This window comes from Pelophylax lessonae (assembly GCF_965119305.1).
Source record: "Pelophylax lessonae genome assembly, chromosome: 13".
NCBI lineage: Eukaryota > Metazoa > Chordata > Amphibia > Anura > Ranidae > Pelophylax > Pelophylax lessonae.
Genome location: NC_138780.1, coordinates 68,039,984 through 68,065,092, shown reverse-complemented (window position 1 = coordinate 68,065,092; position 25,109 = coordinate 68,039,984). Strand labels below are relative to the sequence as shown.

The 25,109-nt window shown below is 45.7% G+C and overlaps 1 protein-coding gene across 1 annotated transcript in view; it reads left to right on the top strand.

The window, feature by feature from the left end:
- The window catches only part of RAD51 (RAD51 recombinase), a 72,534-nt gene that overhangs the window by 864 nt on the left and 46,561 nt on the right, over window positions 1–25,109 (top strand). The window lies entirely within an intron of this gene.

Here is a 25,109-nt window from a genome sequence, read left to right as displayed (position 1 = left end):
TAATCATCTTGCATACCCCTGAATGTTCTGATTCTTGAGATGTACGTCTAAGAGTCTTTTGAAAGCCACCATACTTCCCGCAGAAGCCACCTCTTATGGTAGAGAATTCCACAATCTTGTAGCTCTAACAGTAAAGAACCCCCCTCGCTGCCTGAGGTTAAAACGCTTCTCCGGATGCATTGTATGCCCTCTAGTCCTCATGCAGTCCTTCCGACTGAATAGCTTTTTTTCTATGCTGAGATCACCATTGAGATATTTATAAATTGCGATCATGTCCCCTTTCAGGCGTCTCTTCTCCAGGGAGAATAAATCAAGCGATTGCAGACGCTCTTCATAATTAAGGTCCTCCAATCCCCTAATTAGTTTAGTTGCCCTTCTCTGGACCTTCTCCAGCTCCAACACATCCCTCCTGAGGACCGGCGACCAGAACTGGACAGAATACTCCAGATGTGGTCGGATCTGAGTTTTATAAAGTGGTAGGATTATAGTTTTCATCTCTGGAATACATCCCTTTCTTTATGCATGCTAATATTCTGCTGGCTTTGGCAGCTGCTGCTTGACATTGCATGCTATTGCCTAGTCTATCCTCTACCAGGACTCCCAGATCCTTCTCCATTTTTGATTCCCTAAAAGGTTCCCCCTCTAAAGTGTATTGTGCTTTTATGTTTTTAGTCCCCAAGTGCAAAACCTTACACTTCTCCACGTTAAACCTCATTTGCCCACTCTGTTATTTTGTCCAGGTCATTCTGTAGGATATCTGCTTCATGCTGTGCAGTTATTGCCCTGCCCAATTTTGTGTCTGCAAAAACTGATATAGAGCTACTGATCCCGTCTTCAATGCTATTTATGAATAAATTGAACAGGGTTGGTCCCAGGACTGAGCCTTGGGGGACCCCACTTACCACCTCAGACCAGTCTGAGTATGCGCTATTTATTACCACCCTTTTAGCCAGTTCCATATCCAAGAGCAAATCTTGCAGTCGATGCCTGCAGACCTTATTTTATGAATTAAGCGCTTTTAGGGAACTGTAGCAAATGCCTAAGCGAAATCCAGGTACACCACATCCACTGGTCTGCCCCTATCTAGCTCACAGCTCACCTCCTCGTAGAATGTTAGGAGATTGGTTTGACAAGAACAATTTGACATATGTAAACCCATGCTGGTTACTGCTGATGTTGTCTTTAGCAAACTCTACGATATAGTCCCTTATCATCCCCTCCAGAAGTTTACATACTATCGATGTCAGACTGACAGGCCTATAATTTCCCGGGATATGCCTCTGCCCTTTTTTGAATATCGGAATCACGTTAGCTTTCCTCCAATCCCCTGGTACATCTCCTAATACTGTCAGCAAAGATCAGGAACAGTGGTCTAGATATAGACTTACTAAGTTCTTTGAGTACTCTCGGATGTACGCCATCCGGGCCTGGTGATTTATTTGTGTTTAATTTTATCCAGCCTTTCCCTGATTTCACCCTCTGTTAGCCATAGCGGCAAGTCCTGTGTATTACTACTAACCATACAGTCATGGTCAGTGTACCCCTCCTTTTCCTGAGTAAAAACTGACGAGAAATAGGCGTTCAGCACGGTTGCCTTTTCAGTGTCCTCTGTAACCATCCTCCCATCATCGTTAATTATGTGTGCAATATGCTCTGCCCTAGTTTTTTTGCTGTTGATATATTTAAAGAATTTCTTTGGGTTCTTTTTACTATCCTCCGCTATTTGTCTCTCAAAGTTGTTTTTAGCCATTTTGATTTCGAATTTACATTTATTTGCCTCCTTGTATTGCTTGAAAGCCGATACTGTGCCCTTTGATTTATAATTCTTGAAGGCCAATTTTTTCCCCTTTTTTAATACGTTTTTTTAACATTACGGTTTAGCCTGCCAGGTTTTGCTTTGTCTCTTCTAAATTTATTTCCCATAGGAATGCACTGTGAGATGCATTTGTTTAACCACTTCCATACCGAGTCATGTAAAATGACGTCGGCAAAGTGGTTGTCTAGATCCGGGCCGCCGTCATATGACGTCGGCCCGTTCTAGCTGCTACTGCGCGCCCCCGGCGGCGCGATCAGGGATGAGGCTCGTCCCTCGGACATAGCCCATCCCTGATCAAGGTAAACAGCCAATAGAAATTGGCTGTTTACCACGTGATCGGCTGTGTCAATCACAGCCGATCACATGAGCGGCTCCAGCACGAGCCGCTCGTTCTCTCTGCAATGCGCGCCCCCGGGGGCGCGCAGAGCAGCGATCGGGGACGAGGCTCGGACAGAGTCGATCCCCGATCTAGGTAAAGAGCCAATGAAATTGGCTCTTTACCACGTGACCGGCTGTGTCCAATCACAGCCGGTCACAAATGTCAACAGAGAACACGGTAACTAGCTGTCACCGTGTTCTCCTCCTCACACACTGATCCTGTGTGAGGAAGAGAGTGTGGTAACAGCTAGTTACCAACTACAGTGCACCCTAAACACACTGATTGCCCCCCCCCCCCAATAAAGAGCACCTGTCACTAGCCCATCAAAGTACCCGAGTACCTGTCACCAGCCCATCAGGTACTCAGATGACAGGTACTTGGGTACTCTGATGGGCTGGTGACAGGTACTCGGGTACTCTGATGACAGGTACTCGGGTACTCTGATGACAGGTACTCGGGTACTCTGATGACAGGTACTCGGGTACTCTGACGGGTACTCTGATGACAGGTACTTGGGTACTCTGATGACGGGTACTCAGGTACTCTGATGACGGGTACTCAGGTACTCTGATGACGGGTACTCGGGTACTCTGATGACAGGTACTCGGGTACTCTGATGACAGGTACTCGGATACTCTGATGACAGGTACTCGGGTACTCTGATGACGGGTACTCGGGTACTCTGATGACGGGTACTCGGGTACTCTGATGACGGGTACTCGGGTACTCTGATGACAGGTACTCGGGTACTCTGATGACAGGTACTCGGGTACTTTGAGTACCTGTCAACGGAGTACCCGTCATCAGAGTACCTGAGTACCTGTCACCTACCCATCAGAGTACCCCGAGTACCTTCCACCTGCTCATCAGAGTACCTGACGCCTGAAGTACCCAAGTACTTGCCGCCTGCTCATCAGTACCCATCACTACTCATCAGTACTCATCAGTACCTATCACGTATCAGTACTGATCATCAGTACCCATCAGTACAGTATCACCTATCACCTATCAGTCAGTGAGTACTACTCATCAGTACCTATAACCTGCCTGTCACCTGCCCATCAGAGTACCCGAGTACCTGTCACCTGCCTATCGGAGTACTCGAGTACCTGCCACCTGCTCATCAGTACCAGAGTACCTGTCACCTGCCCAACAAAGTACCCGAGTACCTGTCACCCTTCATACAGCCACCATGTCCAAGTCCAAAAAGGTTTATATACGTCCTCCGTTTAAACCTAAATACCGGTATTATGGAAGCAGATAGCTGCCATAACCCTGGTATTTTTTTAAACGGTGGACGGTTGGCTTTCCGATAAGGGTGGTCCCAGCGGCGGATTCGCCGTGGGATCACCCTTCCGGGATGGCGGAAGAGGCCCCCCCCTCCCGACGCGTTCCGGTCCTTTTCCCCGCTTACCGGACCCGCCGGCAGCGGGGAAACCGATCCGGTCCCGAATCCTCAGACAGGATGTCGAGTGAGGGCAAGCTTGCCCTCACTTGACTCTATGGTCTTGGAGGACCGGAGCTATGGAAAATGTTGTTGCCTAGCAACCGGTTTAAAGGTCTTTTTTTTTTTTTTTTTCTATCTTTTAGTGTACTTGTGAGATCTGAGGACTTTTTGACCCCAGATCTCACAAAAAAGAGGTCCTGTCGTGCCTATTTCTATTACGAGGAATATTTACATTTCTTTTAATAGAAATAAAAATGATCAATTTTTTTTTTTTTTTAAACGGTGTAAAAATAAAAAATAATAAATAAAATAAATAGTAAAAAAAAAAAAATTAAAGCGCCCTGTCCCCGTTAGCTCGCGCGCAGAAGCGAATGCGTACAGAAACCCCGCCCACATATGTAAACAGTGTTCAAACCACACATGTGAGGTATCGCCGCGATCGTTAGAGCAAGGGGAATAATTTGAGCCCTAGACCTCCTCTATAACTCAAAGATGGCAACCTGTAGAAATTTTTAAATTGTCGCCTATGGGGATTTTTAAGTACCAAAGTTTGTCACCATTCCGTGAGCGTGCGCAATTTTGAAACATGGCATGTTGGGTATCTATTTACTCGGCGTAACATTATCTTTCACATTATGGAAAAAAATTGGGCTAACTTTACTGGTTTCTTATTTTTTAATTAAAAATAATTTTTTCCAAAAAAATTGCGTTTGGAAGACCGCTACGCAAATACGGTGTGATAAAAAAATATTGCAATAATCTCCATTTTATTCTCTAGGGTCTCTGCTAAAAAAAAATATATAATGTTTGGGGGTTCTAAGCAGTTTTCTAGCAAAACAACTGATTTTAGCTTGTAAACACCAAATGTCAAAAATAGGCCTAGGCAAGTGGCTAGGATGCATGATGATGCTCCTTGGATGTTAGGCCCCTCTATATGGCTAGGCTGTGAAAAAGTCTCACACATGTGGTATTGCCATACTCAGGAGGAGTGGCAGAATGTATTTTGGGGTGTCATTTTTGCTGTGTACATGCTATGTGTTAGGAATATCCTATAAATTGACAACTTTGTGTAAAAAAAAAAAAGTTAATTTTTTTTCCCACATTTTCCAAAAACCTGTGGAAAAAAATGATATGTTCAAACGACCCATAATGCCTCATAGAATATACGTTGGAGTGTTTGCTTTCCAAAATGGGGTCATTTTGTGGACTTTTCCATTGTATTGGTGCTCTAGGGCCTTGAAAAGTGTGATAGGTAGTAAGAAAGTTTTATGTGTATTTATGCTCCTAGAACGCCTGAATGTGCTTCTTGGACGTGGAGTCTCTTTTTGTGGCCAGGCTGTGTAAAGGTCTCACACATGTGGTATCACCATACTCGGAAGGAGTAGCAGAATGTATTTTTGGGTGTAATTTTTGCTGTGTACATGCTATGTGTTAGAAATAGCTTATAAATTGACAACTTTGTGGGGAAAAAAAAGAAAAAAAATTTTTTTTTCTTAATTTTCCCAAGAATTGTGGGAAAAAATTACAACTTCAAAAAACTCACCATGCCTCTTACTAAATACCTTGGACTGTCTACTTTACAAAAAGGGGTCATTTGGTCGGTATTTGTACTGTCCTGACATTTCAGGGCCTCAAGAAAGGAGATAGGCTGTCAGTACATCTGGTGTGATCAATTTTCAGTAATTGGTACCATAGCTTCTAGACTCAATAACTTTCACACAGACTAAATAATATACACTAATTTGGGTTAATTTTACCAGAGACATGTAGCAGTATACATTTTGGCCCAAATGTATGAAGAAAAATTTATTTTTTGCAAAATTTCATAATTGAAACTAAAAAAGTGTTTTTTTTTTTCAAAATTTTTGCTCTTTTTTTGCATATATCACGAAAAAAAAAAAAACCCAGTTGTGATCAAATACCACCAAAAGAAAGCTCTATTTGTGTGAAAAAAATGATAAAAATGTTGTTTGGTTACAGTGTAGCATGACTGAGCAATTGTCATTCAAAGTGTGAGAGTGCTGAAAGCTGAAAATTGGTCTGGGCAGGAAGGGTGTCAAACTGCTCTGTATGGAAGTGGTTAATAATGTTCCTAAAGCATTCCAATTCTTCCTCCGTGGAAAATTACTGAATAAGCAAAAATAGAGGAGACAGAGTTCCCCCTCAGACAGAGGTCAACTAAGGACACAAAATAATCAGAAAAATACTTTATTGAAAAAAAGAGGCATTCATAGACTCCCAAAAACATTCACCAAATAATAAAAAACATATACGTAAAAACAAACAGGGATGGCTGCAGCGACCAACCTGACAATCCCCCAGACCTGTGAATGGATCAAAATATACTTGTGGACCTCCACTTTTCATAATTTCATGACAGGACACAATCCCTGATGGTTATTGTATTTCACAAGGCTGAGTAATTGGGCCAAAATGGATCCACAGCATTCAGAGAGTCAGTGCAGTGTATGGACCCATATTCCAGGTAAGTTGCCCAGGGAATAGTCCCTATGATAGAATTCAGGCAATATCAACTGAAAACCTGAAGAGCACAGTCCAGCGTTAATGGAGTCATTTAGATGGGCTGGTAGCGTGGAGGTTTTATTGTGCAGCTGTTTAGTATTGTAGCAGAGTTCTCCGTGTGATCCATGTATAAAGCCCAATACCTCCTAAGGTTTATCCGGTCTGTCACGTCCTCCTGGGGCTGTACTCACGGGATCCAGGTGTTCGGCGTTGGTCTGCAAAGCTACGGTGTCCTTGCCTCGCTTGGAGGCTTCCAGCTACCTCCTGCACTTCTACTGAGCGTGTGTGGGAGGGCCGTGCGGCAAGCCGTCACTTCAGCGTGACTTCCTTGACGATTCTCCTGCTCAAGCAGATAGGCTTACGGACGCCGGTATCCCTAATTGGTGCTGTGAAGATGACGCATTTCACCAGCCAATAGACGCTGATTTCATCATATCAGTGTTCCTTGGGGCTTCTTTTATATATGCACCTTAATTAAGTACACCTTTATTTTTCAGCAAATTAGTAATGCATTTCCACAAATTGGCCACAAGATGCCCTCAGTGAGCAAAAAACTTGAACAGACCCCAGCATTCACATCCAAGTGCAGACACCAGACAAACTGTGTCATTGTGAAAAATGTTAAAGAAGAATAATAAAATATCAAATACAGGAGATATAAATAACACTGGTCACATTCCAGACCAATGACCCCAACTAGGGGGCCCAATAAGTGTCTCATTGACCCCCAGAGTACCGTCCGTACATATTGGTTGGCCGCAAAAGTACAACATCAGTTACAAAATTGTATCCCCCCCATCATTCTGTATAGCTTTCTTATTCCTATATTGAATTATAAACAGATATTTAAGCTTAGAAAAAAGGGGGGGGGGGGAATAATAGCTTCCTCCCTGGATATCCCTCAAAAACATCAGCTGACAGGGGAACAATGAAGTGGGGCCTAGGGAAATCAACATCTTCCCAAAGTCAACTCGAGCGGGTAAAAGAAATATCCTACTCATAGGCTTGACCATCTAATTTTACCAACTTTGGCATGTTCTACTGTTACTTTCTGTATTCAAATTATACCAGAATTTTCCCAGGGTGTGGAAAGAATTCTACAGGTCCCGGATGGAATGCCAAGGGAAGAGGGAAAGGGGGAGGGGAAAGGGGAGGGGCGGAAGGTACGAGGACCAAAAATTCAGGATTCTTGGGACTAGGGGAGTAATAACAGAACTCTTTAAGTATACATAATATAACCCAAATAGAATATTTTACTGTTCCAGAAAGGGTTACAGGCTAAACTCGGTATTTAAACCCTTCAGGACTAAAGAGCCCATTTTGTAAATCCAGAGTTTTTCCTTCTGGAGGAGAATTTTGTCATAGTCCCCCTCTGCGCTGGAAGTTTTGGGGCATAGATTCCTCCTCTGACCCTAAGTCCATTAGGGTCCCCATTGTGACATTCAAGGAAACATAGGGGTATGGTTTTGTCGTCATCCTTTTTCATACTAGTTATATGTTCATTCATTCTTATTTTGAGCTGACGTTTTGTCATTCCTATATAGGATTTGCCACATGGGGAGGGGGGCTGCCATTTTTATTGTGGGCATAGGAGAATTTCTCCCTATTTACTTGCATGGCGCAGCCATTTTCCCTGTGCTTCCCATAGACTAGCATTGGCAGCCATTTTTGTGTAGCTCTTTGGAGCTACACAGGCAGCATGACCTTTCACATTCTATCCAGACTGATGTCATATCCTGTGACTTTCACTTTCCTGCTGCTCAGATTGGCTCTGGAGTGGAGATTTCTCAGAGAGGTGGTAAAGTACTGGGGTCTATGTGGGCATATCCCTGCGCACTCTGTTTGCATATGTTTAAGGGGGACTCCGCAAACCGCGGTGATCGGCGGTGGGGATCGCGGTCAGGGTTATTAAAGGGACAGTACACGTTTTTATTTTGAACTAATTATGGAGTCCCAGGCAGTGGTTTCACCCTCAGACCCACTTAGTGCGACTACTGGACCCTCTGGATCGCAGTCGCTGGCTGCGATTTCAGCAGCACTGAAAAGCCTGGCGGCCATGGTCGATTTTGTGATGAAAAAGGTTAAAAGCTGAAAATGGCTGCTGCCTTCACCGTCATCGGTGGGGTCCTCTGATTCAGAGACTGATATGGTTGCTATCGATGCCCCGCCCCCTCCTTGAGGGATCGCTATCGAATGGTGAAGAGAACCTGTCCTCTTCAGCTGCAGTGCAGGAACGTGCTTTGGTGGAAGCCCTGATAGTTTCAGTAAGGGAAAATTAAAAAATGGCATATAAGCCCCACACCAGCAGGGACACGGGTGTCCTTTGGCTCCCGCAAAACCCAAAAATCGGGAAAGGTTTTCCCTTGTCCCGAGAATTTTAATGAAATTGTTAATGTACAATGGCGGCGCATCAAGCACTTGCTAGAAGTGCTTAAGCGCTTTAAATGCAGTTATCCCTTTGCCGAGACGGTTTCAAACCGTTGGCCGGTACTGCCTAAGGTGGATCATCCTGTATCCAAGTTGAACAAATCTACTATAGTGCCTGTGGATGGGGAACTCCGGAGGTAGACCTGTTTGCTTCTCGCTTCAACAAAAAAGTCCAGAGGTTTGTGGCCAGGTCTTGGGATCCTCTGGCCGATGCCACAGACACCTTGGTGGCTCCTTGGAGCCAGTATCTGGTCGTTCTGGTGGCCCCAGACTGGCCTCGTCTGTCTTGATACGCAGACCTAGTAAAATTGGTCGCCAATCCTCTGTGGAGACTCCTCTGAGGGAGGATCTGCTGTCCCAGGGACTGATCTTCCATCCTGCTTTACGGTCACTGGCTTTAATGGCATGGCTGTTGAAGGGCAGGTGTTGAGAGATAGGGGTCTCTCTGAATCTGTGATTCCCTATCCTGTTGAAGGCTAAGAAGGCAACTTCTAGAAAGATTTATCATCGTACGTGGAAATCGTACATTTCATGGTGTTAATCGCTGGAGCTGCACACTCGCTTGTTTTCTATAGCCAGGGTTTTGGCCTTTTTACAAAAAAGTGTTGAGCAGCGGTTGGCCTTGGACAAGTGTCAGCCTTGGCTATTTACTATCAACGTCCGTTGGCTGCTAATGCCTTGATTCGCACATTTTTTCAGGGAGTGCGAGGAGATCCCCCCCCCCCCCCGAGATCCCCGTTGCCTCCATGGGCTCTCAATCTGGTTTTGTCTGTTCTTGAAAAGCTTCCTTTTTGAGAACATTAGGGAGATTTCTCTGCTTTTTTTATCCCAGAAGGTCGCTTTTCTGGTGGCAATTACTCTGCCCGCAGAGTGTCTGAATTGGCGGTGCTGTCCTGTCCGCTTTATTTGGTGGTCCACAGAGATTAAGTGGTACTCTGACCTAATCTGTCTTTTCTTCCTAAGGTGGTGTCTGATTTTCATCTAAATTAAGACAATGTGTTGCCTTTACTTTGTCCTAAGCATCCCAAGGAAATTGCTTTGCACTCTCTGGATGTGGTTTGGGCGATCAGGGTTTACCTGACGGTCACTGAGTCTTTTAGAAAATCCGATGCTCTTTTTGTCCTTCCTGAGGGATCTCTTAAAGGTTTGGCTGCATCTGCTGCGACTATATCCAGATGGATTAGGCAGGCTTGTTTATTGAAGGGTCAGGTTCCTCCTTTCCCTGGATTGATGTAACATATATAAGTGAATCAGTTTATTAGGGCCCCCCCCAGTCCTCGTCGGACAGATCGGGAATAAGTTGTCATTTAGTGCGGACTGCCAAGTGTTTTGTTAATTGTAATGGATAAAAAATGTATATGTATAGTTGAAATAAGGCACCTGAGACTGCAGAATGCCTTTCAACAGATGTCATGGGCCGCAATCTGGGTGTGGATTACATGATGAAGTTGGAGATATCTATAGAAGGTGGTTCGGGGAAGTTCACATTTTCCCTAAAATGTTTGAAAAGAAGCTAAAACATTTCCATCCTATACATCCCCTAAAGTTATTCCTTCTTTTTATTTCTTCTCAGAAATGAAAATCTATAAATAGTGGGATGGGGGAACATTTGGTTATGCCAAAGTGGCAAAGCTGTATTAAGGTCTTGAAAATCTGCAATCTTTTTGGCCTCCTTCCACACTGTGCGGGCCAAGGTCAGTAGTGGCATAAGACGCTTGCCCAGTGTTTTTTGCAGGAGCCTCCAGTGCTGCCAACAAATGTTTGAGTACATAAGCAAGGTAGGACTCAACCACTGATGGGGTGGCCGGAACCAACCAGTCGGTCAAGTGGCGCAGTTGTCCAGCCAGGTAGTGATATAAATTAGGCAATGCCATACCCACCTTGGCTTTAGGGCGTTGTAAGGTAGAGAGTTTACGTTTACATCTAGCATTAGTTCAGATAATGGAGACAAATGTCCTATCCAAGATTTTAAACTATTTAGGCACTGAGATAGGTATGGGATGTCACATATAAACACTTGGGTAATAAAATCATCTTTGAGATTAATTCTTCCTGCCACGAGTAGAGGGAGCCTAGTACATATACTATGTTTGAGTTTAATCGCCTGGAGTAATGGTTCTAAATTTGCCTTTATAGTGTCCAAGGGGGGTAGTGTAATAATCCCAAGTATTTGAATAACACCATGCGGAGGGGGCTTGGGGGAGGGGGGGGGGGGAAGAGAGTCACCAAGGGGCAGAAGTGGGGCCACAAAAGGCATCAGTGCCGACTTCTGTCAATTTTAAGGCCTGAGTGTGCCAAAACCATCAATTATCTGCATTGCTAGTCCTAGTGAAGTGGAGGTGTCCTGCAAATGCAGAATAAGGTCATCTGCATAAAGACCTATCGCCCATAGTAATGCTCTTTAGGAGAGGAGACTGACGACATCTCAGTGCCAGGGTCTTAACAGCCACTGCAAATAAAGGGTATAAAGGACATTCCTTCCTGGTTCCCCTATGGATTGGGACAGTCAATTATTTAACTAAAATATGGGAGGTGGGGTTCCCTGTAAAGAATGGAGACCCATTTTTGAAACCTAATACCAAAGCCAAAGGAACGCAGTGCAGCCAATTTTATAGTCTATACTTAATAGAGAAATTGGACGATAAGATGCACAGTCAGTTGGATCTTCATCAGGCTAAGGCACGAGGACCACAGTGGCAGAATACATAGATGGTGACCGTCTCCCCTCCTTGAAAGCTGCAGAATATGTCAGGATAGGGGAAAGGATATCTACAGTATCTCAAGGGGCAGACCATCCAGACACCTTGCCTTCCCCCTTCCCATAGACGCCACCGCCTCCCTGCTCTTCTCCATTATATCTGCCTCTTATTCTGCCCTCTGTACCTGGGTCAGTGTAGGGAACAGCAGATCTGAGAGGTAGTCATCGTTTTTTTTATTTTTTATTTTTTTCCTGGCTAGTGTATGTGATAGTTTAGGTATTCATGAAAGCAGGTAAGTATATCCCCAGCTATGCGGGCCTCCGTACCATCTGGGTGCACAATTTTAGTTACAACCATGATTCACTTGTTGTCTCGCCATATGGGCCAGCCACTGACTGGTCTAGTTTCCAAATTCAAAATTCTTCTGAGTATAAAAGGTTTTCCTCTTGGCATTGTCAGATGCTTGATCCGCATGCATGTGAGACATGCATTCCCAGCAAATACGATTTGAGGTGGAGGGGGATTCTAAATAGTTTGCTTCGGCCAATTGATATTTATTTTCCAGTTCTTCATCTTGTCAGAAAGCACATTTTAATATATGAAATAGTGGATTTAAGGGCCCCCCTTAGGTAAGTCTTCAAAGTATCCCAGAACTGTGAGCCTCTAGAAATAGATAATTGGTCTGGGATCCGGTCATGGAGGACAATTTGGTAAGAAGTTTATCATTACCCAGTGCCAAGTCAATCCGCGAGAGGTACCACCTACTGGGAATAGACCAGTAGTATACCCTAGTGTGGGGGTTAAAAATTTTCCACAAGTCATTCCAACAAAACTCAGCAATCTGGGAGCCAAAAGCAGACGGGGACTGGAGCTGTGAGGTGAATAGGTCACCATGTCTATCCATTCTCAGTTTAGAAAGATTGAAATCCTCCAAACACACAACATAGGCTTCTGGCTACATGGCAGCAAAACTCCATTGCCTCTTTAATTACGTGTAGATTAGCAGGCGGGGGATTATAGAAACCTAAAATATAGAATGGAAGTGCATGCAGCAGGGCACGTACAGAGACAAACCTTCCATGAGGGTCCATTTTTAGCCGCGCACACACACCAGGGGATTAAACGGTGCACAAAAACAGACAGCCCCCCTAGAGTAGCAGGAGTGGCATAAGTGACCCGACCATTGCACCCATGGGTTCCTAAGGTAATCTACATGATCAGGAATGAGGTGCATTTCCTGCAAACTCATTAAGTGTGCGTTAAATTTCAGAATTGTGGTGAATACCTGGGAGCATTTGTGGTGAACCCATCCCCCCTCACATTCCAATGCAAGAAATTACTACTGCTAGCCATCATACATTCGATAAAACATCTTCAAAAATTCAGGGAGCAAAGCAGACTTCAAATTCAAAGTGATAAACTGCATAACTGTGAAATTATGTATTTACCGGTAAACAATTAGGCAGGCGACCTTAATTACCAGGCCAGTTGCCAAACTATAACTGACAGTAACTGGTTTAGCATATAATGACATGTTCAACGGGGCATTACCCCCACACACTGCATCCACACATGAGGGCAATACTTGGGTTCAGCCATCTCAAGGCTCTCCTATTGAAATATATGCCACATTGCTAGTAAAAAGTTAAGAAATAGTTCCAGACTTCTGTGTAGTAGGTAGAGACAGAGCCAACGACGGAGGACGTGAATGTTTACCAGAAATCTCAAGTTGAACCCTCGTAAGATGGTTTAGGAGGAAAGAGTTCCAAGATTAGAAGAGGGCAGCAATACACAAAGTTTGGTGGTAATAAGTCTGTAACTTAAAAAGACATGACATTTAAGGAAGCAATGTAGAAACAGGGTCAGAGTTATTCTGTTTTAATGCTGCATAGTAGGTTGATGCTCCAAACTGTGGGGATAAAAATCCCCTAACTTTTGCCGTTGATACAGCAAAGGCACACACTTGTATGAGATGGTGAAGAAATAACTTTTAGATAAAAGTCGCTCCATGAGCTACACATGGGGAATTGAAGTGAAAACCCTACAGGTAATTAGGGTTCCAGGAGAAGCCCCCTTTTCTTCAAGCTTATGGTGAACGCCCTTTCACATTGAACCACTCTTGGGCTGCATCTGGGGTGTTGAAAAAGCACACATCTGCCATCAAATCTTAGCCGAGCCAGGAAGGACATCTATGGAGTATATTGTCTGCTTAGTCACCGCCACTCTTTCCCTGACCCTCTGCATATCATGCCACATGAGGCCTATGTCGGCATTTCCTCCATTTTGCCTGTGGGGGATGTGTTGCTCGTCATGATCGCCTCCAAACGCTGGGCATTTACTTGTTCTAGAGTAAGCTTACCCCATTTCTCAGCTGCAGATGTGCCAGGTTTCGGATGATCCCCCTGCAGCTGCACCGCTTCTGTGTTTCGAGGATGCTATCTTGTTTCTTCATGCGGCTGAATTCTTTGACGATCCGCTGGGATAGAGGAGCCACCTTTGCTCATTGCGCCTGCGGGGTCACTTCTTCACTTTTAAATTGAATTTTTTTTCCTTCTTTTTATTATTTTCTGTTCCTGTAAGAACTACAACTGCTGGACTGGTTTTTCTAGATCCTTAAGGTCTCCCGGTCCGGCCAGCGAGCGCTCGCAGGACTCAGCTCTGCGCTAGGTTGGGTGTGACATAGCCGCACTGGATGGGGGGATGGCCTGCGAGTTAAACATCTCGTGAGGGCACATGCTCCTATGGGGGATTGGCTGTAGTTGCTGCTGGACGAGCTGCTGATGCTGACCAGGCACAATTGGCGGGGGGGGGTTGTTGAGCAGGGTCCCTGCCATCCTTGGGGTTGGTGACTAGGGCAGGGATGTTCTCTGGGCTCCCTGCAGCATTTGTTGGGCTGGGGGAGCATATGTTTTACCATCCGTGTGAACACTCCTCACGTGGCTGGATCTGGCCTAAAATTTAGGCTGTGGCTTTGCGGCCTACTAGGCGGAACCTATGTGAGGCAGCCCCTTTGAGGATGGCTGAAGCCACTGCCTCCCGTGTGGGCATCCGCCTTCCCTCTCCCCTGCCCTGGACGGTCGGATCCACTGGGGCTCGCGTCCTGGCAGCAGGGTGTCCTCAAAATTTAGGCCGCGGCCTCAGTGGGTCTAGCTGAAGCCTGCAACTGCCGCCCCCCCTTGAGCATCTGTCGGACTAAGGACCCGTGCTATTTGCGGCTGGGCCCCCACAAAAATGTAGGCCGTGGCTTGCGGCCTGCTGGACCATATCGTCAGCTTGGCACCTCCCTTGAACCTGGGGACGCTTAATTTTTAGTGAGTCTTGCTGCCATTGTCACAGCGGGTGGCCCACCTTAAGAGGGCTATGTTCTATTATGTCCTCTATGGTGGGCCATTAAGATGACCCCCCCCCTCTTCTTTTGCGGGGTCTCATGGGTGGTCCATTCGTGTTTAAAGTTCCCATGAAGGAAGGCAAGGTACGTCCAATCCTGGACCTGAGGGCTTTGAACCGATTTGTTTGGGTACAGAAGTTCCGAATGGAGTCCATACATGTAGTAGTGGCATCCCCACATCAAAGGCTGCTTACCTTCATATTCCAATATATGTTGTCTTCAGAGTTTCCTCTGCTTTGCCGTGGACTAGGAGTTTTATTCGTTTTTATTAATTCGTGGCATTACCCTTTGGTCTCGCTTCAGCTCCTTGGGTATTAACAAAAGTGTTGGTCCCGGTGATGGCATTGTAGCGGCAGCAGGGGATTTTGGTGCTGGGTCCCTTGACGCTCTTCTAATGGGGATGGGAACTTGGTACCCCCTCCCACCCCCCTCTCCTACTGAGGGGGTGGATGAGGACATGCTAATGGTTCTTGAACTATATATGAAAGGGGAGTATGAGGGGGTGACTATTCCCAGTTCCCTTGCTTTGAGACTGGAGTATTATATACTAATTTTAGGCCCAAATCCACATTCTACCCTCATTGGGCTCATCCCTACCTTCTCTAGGACCACCTCATAGGAGTTTTGAGCCCTGTGTAGTGGCAAGAAATACAAGCAGTATGTTAAAGGAGAGGATATTGGAATTCCTTTTGTCTAGTTTGATAAACAGAGTGGAGGTTATCAGAAAGCTGATAAAGGTGGTAGTCTGGTAATACAGGATAAGAGAGGCTTGTATTGAAGAGACCGATAGGCTTAGTGGATAAAAACACCTAGGAAGGACTCCCCTGTGACCCCACCAGCGTCTATAAGGAAGTACTGAAAACCCTCCTGGTTTAAGCTTTAAATGCTAAAATACTAACCAAGGATGATATCCGTTCCTATATGTGAAACATCCTATGGTACCCCACTTCTACCATACACAAAGACTCCACGAATACCCCCCCCCCCCCCCCCAGTAGACCTATTATCGCTGGGTTTGACAGTTAAGCAATCTGGGCTGTTATGTTGATGTTTATGTTGAGTTTAAAAGACTTGGAGCATTCCTTGGATATACTTTTCCTATGGATGGCAAGATGGGTATAGATGGCTCTCGCTCGATGTAGCCTCTTTATACACTTCAATACAGCATCAGTATGGGCTTCAGGCTATATTACATTATCTAGTAGCGGGCCAAAATTTTCATCATGAGCAAGTGTTTTGTTTATGGTAGCATAGAGTTTGCTTACCGATAACTATTTCTACTTTTTGGGTAACTATTACAGGCAGGTGAATGGCACTGTTCTAAGGCCAGGTTCGCTCCGAGTTATGCAAATCTTTTCATGGGTTATTGGGAATCTCAGTATATCTGGACCAATAACCCTTTTGGAGTCAAACTGGTCTTGTATGCACGATACATAATGTGTTCATCTGGAATGGGTCTGACGAAGAGCTGAAAGGGTTTGCGTTGCATTGTTCTATAAACCCTTGTGGTATCACATTCACATGTGATATGTGTGCCTTGTGTTTTTGGATTTAGAACTACAGGTAGGAGACAATGGTTGCATCTTCTCTAGGACCCACTTCAAGCCGAGCTCCTATCTCCATGCACGCAGTCATCACCCTAGGTGGATTAAAATGGTTCTCTTCGGCCGATTTTGGATTAAACCTGTACCCGGAGAAAGACTTACGAAGAACAGTATAATCCTAAAAAAGTTTGGAGAGGCCATTTTTTGAAATTTGACACTGCGTGACTTTTTAACTGGTAATTGCAATGTCATGCAATGCTGTACCCAAACAAAATGTCTGTCCTCCCCCCTTTCTTTCTATTGGTGGTATTTGATCATGTCTGCAGTTTTTTTTTTTTTGCAGTATAAACGAAAAAAGACCGAAAATTGTGAGAAATTACATTTTCTACTTTTCTTATATATATATATAAAATCCAATATCCAATAAACTCAATTTTTCTCATACATTTAGGCAAAAATGTATTTAGCTGCATGTCTTTGTTTAAAAAAAATAAATAAATCTCAAGCGTATATTTATTGGTTTGTGCAAAAGTTATAGCGTATAGGAACTATGTTGTATATACTGGAGTTTACGCAGCTTTTACTTTAACTATCTCATTTCTTGAAGTACTAAAATGACAGGGCAGTACAACCCCCCACCCCCAAATTACCGCTTTTGAGGTATGTTGAGCCCATTGAATATTACATTTTTTTTTTGTCACGGGTGTTTAAAATTGTTTTTTTTTTTTTTTACAGTTGTCATTGAAATGATATATTGCTCATGCATGCCATGGATATATGTAGAATTACACCCAAAAATACATTCTGCTGCTTCTCCTGAGTACGGGAATACCCCATGTGTGAGACTTTTTGGCAGTCTAGCTTCTTACAGGATCCTGAAAACCACTCACTGCCTTCGCCTTCAGGCTTTCTAAGGGTGTAAATTGTTGATTTCACTCCTCCCTACCTATCAGTTTCGGAGACCATGAAATGCCAAGACAGTGCAAATGACCCTCTAAGCTATTTGCTGAGAGGCATGTCGAGTATTTTTACGGATCTTGCTTTTTGTCAGTTTTGAAAATTGTAAAAAGAAAAACAATACAATTTCCAAAACAAATCAGAGCTGCAAAATATTCACCATACCTCCTTGGCAAATAACTTGGGGTGTCTACTTTCTGAAAAGGGGTCATTTTGCAGGGGGGGGGGGGGGGGGTTGTGCTATCTTGGCATTTCATGGCCTCTGAAACTTATAGGATGTGAGGAGTGCAATCGACAATTTACAGCCATTGTAAAAGCAGTCTAGCGGCTAATTATCTGCTAGGATTGCTTTTACTTGATAGCCGACCACTGACTGTAAAAATACAATACCAAGATGATGCCTAAATCTGCAGGCATCATCCTGGTATGACCACTCAGTTGCTGGTCCTTGTTGGCCATATATTGTGAGGTTCGATTTATTTATTTTTTCTTCCATGCTGCCTGTGGGCTCAACTAAAGAGACCCTAATGGATTCCTCCATTCACATCGATCAATGTGGATTAAGCAATCTCTGCCAGAAAGTGTGTGGTATGCCCACCATTAGCCCTCCCAGCATCCACCCACTTCTAATGATGGGCATACATGCAATGTTTGTTTTCTGTTTTTTATTTTTTCCTTCAGCCTATAAAAAAAAGAACATAGCAGATTCTTCCATTGGCATCGATCAATGTGGATGAAAAAAACTCTGCCAAGAAAAGTTAAAAAAAAAAACATTTGGTGAAGCGTAGAGGAGATGCCCTCCCATCCCATATGCTTCGCCTTGTATGCTTTTTTTTTTTTTTTCTTAAACTGCGGTGGTGAAATCGTCTCCTACAGCGCTGCAATCATTGATTTACATATATGCTGAGAGCAAACACTGTTGCTGTCAGAATAAACAAATCAGTGCAAAGCAAACTGGTTAACAATCAAAAACAGAATAAAACATAGTATAACAGTATATTATAAAGTACAGTAAAAGCATAAAATGAACTCGATAAAACTATTTTTGGCTTTGGTTTTTTTTTTTTTTTTTTGTAACTAAAAAAAACTTTAAAACGTTCCAGGCTAGAGTCTCTCAAAATGCAAAAGCAATCTAACATCTTTTGAGACCAAGTGCGAAAGTGTGCCCTATACTGTGCCGTGCTGTACTCTATACTAATACTCTACTAGTGTGTGGTAGCAACGGAAACAGTGCCCAATGCAGAGACCAGGTTGGCCAGGACAGTGGGGACAAAAATAGCGGGTGTCATGCCTATATCCGCGTTTTCTACAGACACAACATCTTTGTGGCCCTCTTTGGGTAGTGGATACCAGGAAGGACATCCGGAAAATGCCTCTTATGCAGCTGGCTCTCTACATCTGGATTGCGAATTTGGGCCACAGCACCTTCTGGATACTAAAGGGCTGTGATGATCTCTTCCTGGAATTTTAGGAAGGATCCACTGACTCTTTGTATAGCACATAAGCGTTCAGTAGAGCCAATTGGAATAACTATTCAGACACTTTCTTGTACCAGCATCTGGCTTTATGGGCAACGAACTATGGCACCATTATCTGGTTGTTTGAAGTCCACCCCCTCCCTTGTTAAGGTTGTATTCGTGGACACAGAAGGGCTTCTCAACACCAGTTGCTCTTGCAATTTGGACTGCCGTATCTGCATGAATGGAGGATTGGGGGGGGGGTATGGGCGCCGCAGAAGTGGTGGGCTCCGAATCGGAATTTGCAAGCGCACCAGGAAGGACACTATGGGCCTGTCCTTCTTCTTTTCTGTTAAAAAAAAAAAAAAGTTTTTATTTATGCGAAAAACATAGAACATACAGAACAAGGCACATCCAATCAAAAACAAAACACAAACTTCGGGGTTTCAATAACAAAAGGTGCTGGAACAAAGGTAATAAACAACAAGTCACTGAAGCGTATCAAAGTTCGAATACATCAGTAGTACAACCATTGCATGTCACAGTGCTGAGAAGGAGGGGGGGGAAGGAAGAGGCAGTGAATAGGCGGCACACACAAGGCAACGAGTAGGTAGAGCGAGGGCATCGGGGAAGAGCAGAAAGGAAAGGGGGGGGAGGGGAAGAGGGGCCAGAGAGAGACAGGGATAAGGGTCAGAGGGCCAAACAGGTCTAGCGATCCAGCCAGGGTCCCCAGATCCTATCAAACTTAGATGGACATTTTCTGGACATATAAGTCAGTTTATATAGGGGAAGGACCGCATCCACCACCTGCCGCCATTGGGACACAGTGGGGGGATCAGCCTTTTTCCAGTTGGCAAGTAGAGTTTTCCTTGCATAAAAAGCAGCGTAAAAAAACAAAGTTTAGCATGTTTCCCCGTAGGGAGGTCATTTGGTAATACCCAGGAGGAGAACCTTATGCCCCATACACACGTGCAGATTATCTGCAGACTTTTGTCTGCAGACTTACCAAAACCATATAATATGAGGTCAAACCTAAACACTTTCAATTTGTATGCAATCCGGCAGGCCCTTGCACTACATAGAAAAGGTAAGTCTGCGGACAAAAGTCTGCAGATAATCTGCACGTGTGTATGGGGCATTAGGGTCCAACGGGACATCCAGGGACAGCATAGCGGACAGCTCCCCAACAACCACCCTCCAGAAGTCCTGGATCAAAGGGCAAGACCAAGTTACATGGATAAGAGAGTCTAAGGCCTTCTGGCACTTGGGGCAACAGTCATACCTAGAGGGATATATCCGGGCTAGCTTTTGCGGGGTATAGTACACTCTATGTAGGAAGCGGAGTTGTGTGTAACGATCCCTAGCTGAAATGACCAGTGGAATGTAATTCCGCAGGCCTTCCTCCCAGTCATCCGACGACAAGGAAGGAATGTCCCCCCGCCAGGCGTCGGAAGAGTCGGGTCAAGGCTACAGGGTCATGGGTTGATATTCTGAGATATATGGAGGAAAGCAGCCTATCGGCATTCTTGGTAATAAGAAAGCGTTCCATCGTATGAGGAGCTACCTGGGGTGGAGTGGGAAATTGCTGCAGGTATGCATGACGAAGCTGAAGAAAGCGAAAAAACATTGACGTGGGAAGTGCAAAGGTGGACTTAAGGTCATCAAACGAGCGCAGAGTACCGTCCGGCATAACATGTTCCAATTTCTTAATTCCATATCTGGCCCAAAGAGCTGGATCAGGAATGGAATGAAAATGAGGGAGTTACCCCAGAGGGGAGTGTGGGGGGAGACATCCCCAGTGCCCGAAACCGCCTCCGACACCTGCCTCCAGACCAGAACCGTGGTACGCATCGGGACAGTCACATTAGGGTGTGCCTTAGGGCCTCTATATACCAGGTTACTGAGCGCCGCATAGGAGCCTAGGTTGGCTGCCTCGAGTTTGGGCAAACCACCATCGCACTGTCACCAGGACCGCCGCCCAGTAATACTGGCGGAACGAGGGCAACGCCAGTCCCCCCTGCGAAAGTGGCAGCTGCAGAGTGTTTCGCTATCCGTGGGACAGAGCCAGACCAAATAAAAGTGGACAGAACCGCGTCTAGTTTACGAAAGAAGGATAAGGGAATGGGGACCGGGGTATTGCGGAAGATGTACAGGAACTTAGGAAGAAAGGTCATCTTAATAAGATTAATTCTACCTACAGGGGAGAGTGGGAGAGACTTCCAGTCCTGACACCGAAGTACCAGTTGTTGAAGCACAGGGTACAGGTTATCCGGGAGGAAGGAGGAGAAGTCCCTCTGTATCTCAATCCCCAGATAACGAAATTTTGTGACCCAGGACAATGGAAAGGAGGGCACAGAGGGTGGCGGCACCGGGGATAGCGAGAAGAGCAGGGACTTATTCCAGTTAATCCGGACTCCCGAGAATCTACCGAACCTATCTATAATCTCAAGGGCCGCAGCGAGAGAGTCCCCAGCGTCAGGGAGGTAAAGAAGAGTGTCATCAGCGTAAAGTGAGATCTTTTCCAGGAGGGGACCCACCGAGATCCCCGCAATAGAAGGGAGGGCTCTTATCAGAATAGCAAGAGGCTCCAATGCCTAAGCAAACAGGGAGGGGGAGAGCGGACATCCCTGACGGGTCCCCCTACCCAGCCCAAAGGAGGGCGAAAGAAGAATACCATTCGTCCGAACCCGGGCCTTGGGATTGTTGGAAAGGAGTTGAATCCAGGCGATAAAGTTAGCGCCCACCCCGAAGCAACGAAGCACCCGCCAGAGAAAGCCCCACTCGACGGAGTCAAAAGCCTTCTCTGCGTCTAAAGAGGCTACAAGACCCGCAGAAGCAGAATCTCCTGCGTATGCCAAGTTGGTAAAGAGGCGACAGAGATTGATGTCAGTGCCCTTGCCCGGGATGAAGCCAGTTTGGTCTCCGTGGACAAGGGATAGGATCACTGAATTTAGGCGATTAGCCAGGAGCTTAGCAAAGATCTTGACATCAACATTGAGTAATGAAATTGGTCTATAAGACCCACACAATTCAGGATCTTTGCTGGGCTTAGGCACCACCACAATCACCACCTCAGCCATGGACTGGGGAAGGGCGCCCAAGTCAGCCACCTCATTCACCAGGCCATAGAAGTGGGACAGGAGAACATCCTCATTAGCCTTGAAGAACTCCGATGGAAGGCCGTCCGGGCCGGGGGTTTTACACGTCTGCAGGGAGCCAATCACCGTCCGGACCTCCTTCAGAGTAAAGGGGGCCTCCAAGCTTTTCGCAGCGCCGACAGACAATTCAGGGAAGTCAACGAGGGAGAGAAAAGAGTCCAATTCTGCATCAGTATAGTCCACCCTCGAGGCATAGAGCCGGGCATAGAATTCAGCAAAACGGTCATTAATTTGACTAGGGTCGGAACAGACAGAGCCGTCATCTTCCCTAATGCGCGCTATGTGAGCGTTGGTCGAGCGTTCCCTGGAGAGCCATGCCAGCAGTCTACCCATCCGTTCACCCTGTTCAGATACGCTGTGTCTGGGAGAGCACCAGTTTTTTGCAGGAGGCAGTGCGAAGGAGGGCAATTTCTTTATAGGTCGCTGTCAGGGAACCATACACCTCTCTATCATCGGTGGCCACATACTCCGCTTCCTGTCTCTTGGCCCTGGACTCCAGATCCTCCAGCTCCACAGAGGAGTCCTTACGAGCCTTCCCTATAATCAGTTGGTACTGGCCCCTAGCATAGGCTTTAAAGGCATCCCAGGTTGTGGCCGAGTCCGCAGTGCCCTTGTTGTGGACCCAGAAATCCAGGAGCTCAGACGTCACCCTCGGGGCCACCCTCTCATCCGACACCCAGAACCGAGACAGTCGCCAAAGGCAGAACCCAGTAGACGTGTCTGTGCCGAGCCTCAGGAGCACCGGAGCATGGTCCGAGATGCCCCTAGGGAGGATGGAGGCCTCAAGGGCGAGTGCCAGGAGGGGGTTGCTGACCAATATGAGGTCTATACGGGAAAGGGTAGCATAGGTGGCAGAGTGGCAGGTAAACTGTCGCTCGTGGGGGTGCTTCACCCGCCAGACGTCCCAGAGGCCATACACTTCAGCCCAACGGGATAGGGGGGAGTCCCCTGCCGGATCGCCCGCCAGCCTGTCCGCCGAAGGGATTGGAGGCATGTTAAAGTCCCCCGCCAACAGCACATAGGCAGAGGGGTATTGGGCAAGGATCGGGTCAGCATATGGAGAAGAGACATAGCGGCCGGGGGGGGGGGGGGGGGAATTGTAGATCCCTGCTATAACCATTTCTAGTCTATCACACATTGCATGAATAACAACATATTTACCCCCGGGGTTAGGTGGAGATCCAGGAGGACAAAGTGTAGGGATTTGTGGATGAGGACGCTAACACCTCTGGAGTAGGAAGAGTATGTGGAGTAGTAATGAGAGCCCACCCATGGTTTCTTTAGTGCAAGGAGTTTGCTGCCCACCAGGTGGGTTTCCTGGAGAATGCAAATATGTGGGCGGTATCTCTTCAGGAAGTCAAACATAAGCGAACGTTTAAATTTAGAGTTAAGGCCCCGTACATTCCAGGACATAACAACTAGGGGAGCCATAACAAGAGAGTACAACTACACAGGGGGGTCTGGATCTCCACTCACACCCCAGGATCAATTAGGGGAGAAAGAAGGGTAAGGGACACAGCACCAGAGGACAAAAAAAGCAGTAAAAAGGGGCAGCTCCAAGACGACAGGAGCGACCCAGGAGACCATCGTTGCATAAGAGTAACCCACAAATAAAAACACAGCACAGTAAACCCCAACAGAAAAAACAGGTAAATCAAACCCCCCAAACCTGGGCGCGTTTTAGAACCCCAAACCAGGATGGCAACTGCCATACGGGGGAAAGAACAGTGGCACCCCGAAGGGTGAAGTAAGGCCAAGTTCCAGAGTCCAGGCCCCAACGTGGATCGCCATGTAGAAAGGAAAAAATTCTCGGATACTCGGTCCCTGCAGGATAGGAATTCACCCGGAACGGTCCGGGGGCTCAAAGCTTGATTGCAGTCAGCAGCAAAAAGTGTAGCAACTATGTATAACAGGTCCGGGAACACCAGGTCTAAGGCAGTGTGACAGGATAGCAAAGGACAGGCCCAGAAGACATCAACAGGAGGGCCAACAGGGCAGACAACCGCCGTCCAGGAAGAACAAGAAAAGTCTCAGGTCACAACCAGTCCTCAGGAGGTATCCCAAATGAGCAAATAACAGGCAGACAGAGAAAGGTGATTCAGGACCTAGGGAGGGTTTCAATCCATCGTGAAGCCTCATCCGGCGAGGTAAAGAAGCGGACCGACTCCCCATCTTGCACTCGCAACCGAGCCGGGAAAAGCATACTGTACTTGATTTTCTTGTTGCGGAGATCCAAATTGACATGGTCAAAGGAGCGGCGGAGCCTTTGCGTGTCTACAGAGTAGAATATGAGGGGAATATCATAACAAAACAATAAATAAATATAATACATCAGGCAGTGGGCTTGTACAGAGATAATAACAACGTAGAAACATAGTAATATAGCAGTAATTATTGTACATCAGTACATTGGGGCCCACTACCTACAAAAAGGTACAAAAATGGGGGGACGGTAAAAAAAAGGGGGGAAAATGGGACTTTAAATGAAGTGTGAGGACATGCAGTTGGTAATAATTGTTTAGAGAACATTGATAAAAAACAAAACGGGTTTATTATTACATATAAACTTGTATAACATTGCATCAATTGCATAGTACATGCATATAGTATTGGCAGATCATGGTACAGTACAGAGCATAATATCGAAAACACATGATGTAATAGACTTGTACATAGGTTCCTTGGTAGCTATGGGTACATATTGTTAAATCCAAATCGTAGTAGAGTAGATGCATCGGTAAAAAGCTTGACGCGTTTCGTGGACATAACCACTTTATCAAGAGCAGGTGCATCATAAAATATATATATATACAGCAGTAGAATCAGTATGCAAGACTGAGAGAACATCATGTAGCTTGGGTCAAGAGGGCAACATATCCACATCGGGAGCTGAGGGAGTCCAACCAGCAACCACATGGGGCACATCAAGAGGACATTCATAGAGGGGAAGTGTAGCCAAGGTATTAACAAGGGGGCGGTATCAAATTAGCAGTCACCAAAGTAATCTGTAGGGGTGAGTACAAAAATATGTATAAGTATTCAAAAAAGGGTGACATTTATAGTAGTGTGACTTGAAGAATGAAAGGTAAAGAAGGTTTCTTACAAAAAGGTAGGATACCAAAACAGTGATGTAAGTGGCCTTTGCCAGAGAGGTATGGTGATAAGCATAGGGAAAAAGTGAACATAGAGGAGATAGGTATGGAGTACCATAGGAACCAATAGGCATTGACATAGAAAGAGTACCACTGCCAAGAGACCCAATAATGAGAGTGAGACCAGAAAAACTAGTGAACAAAAAAGGGGGAGAGTGTCCA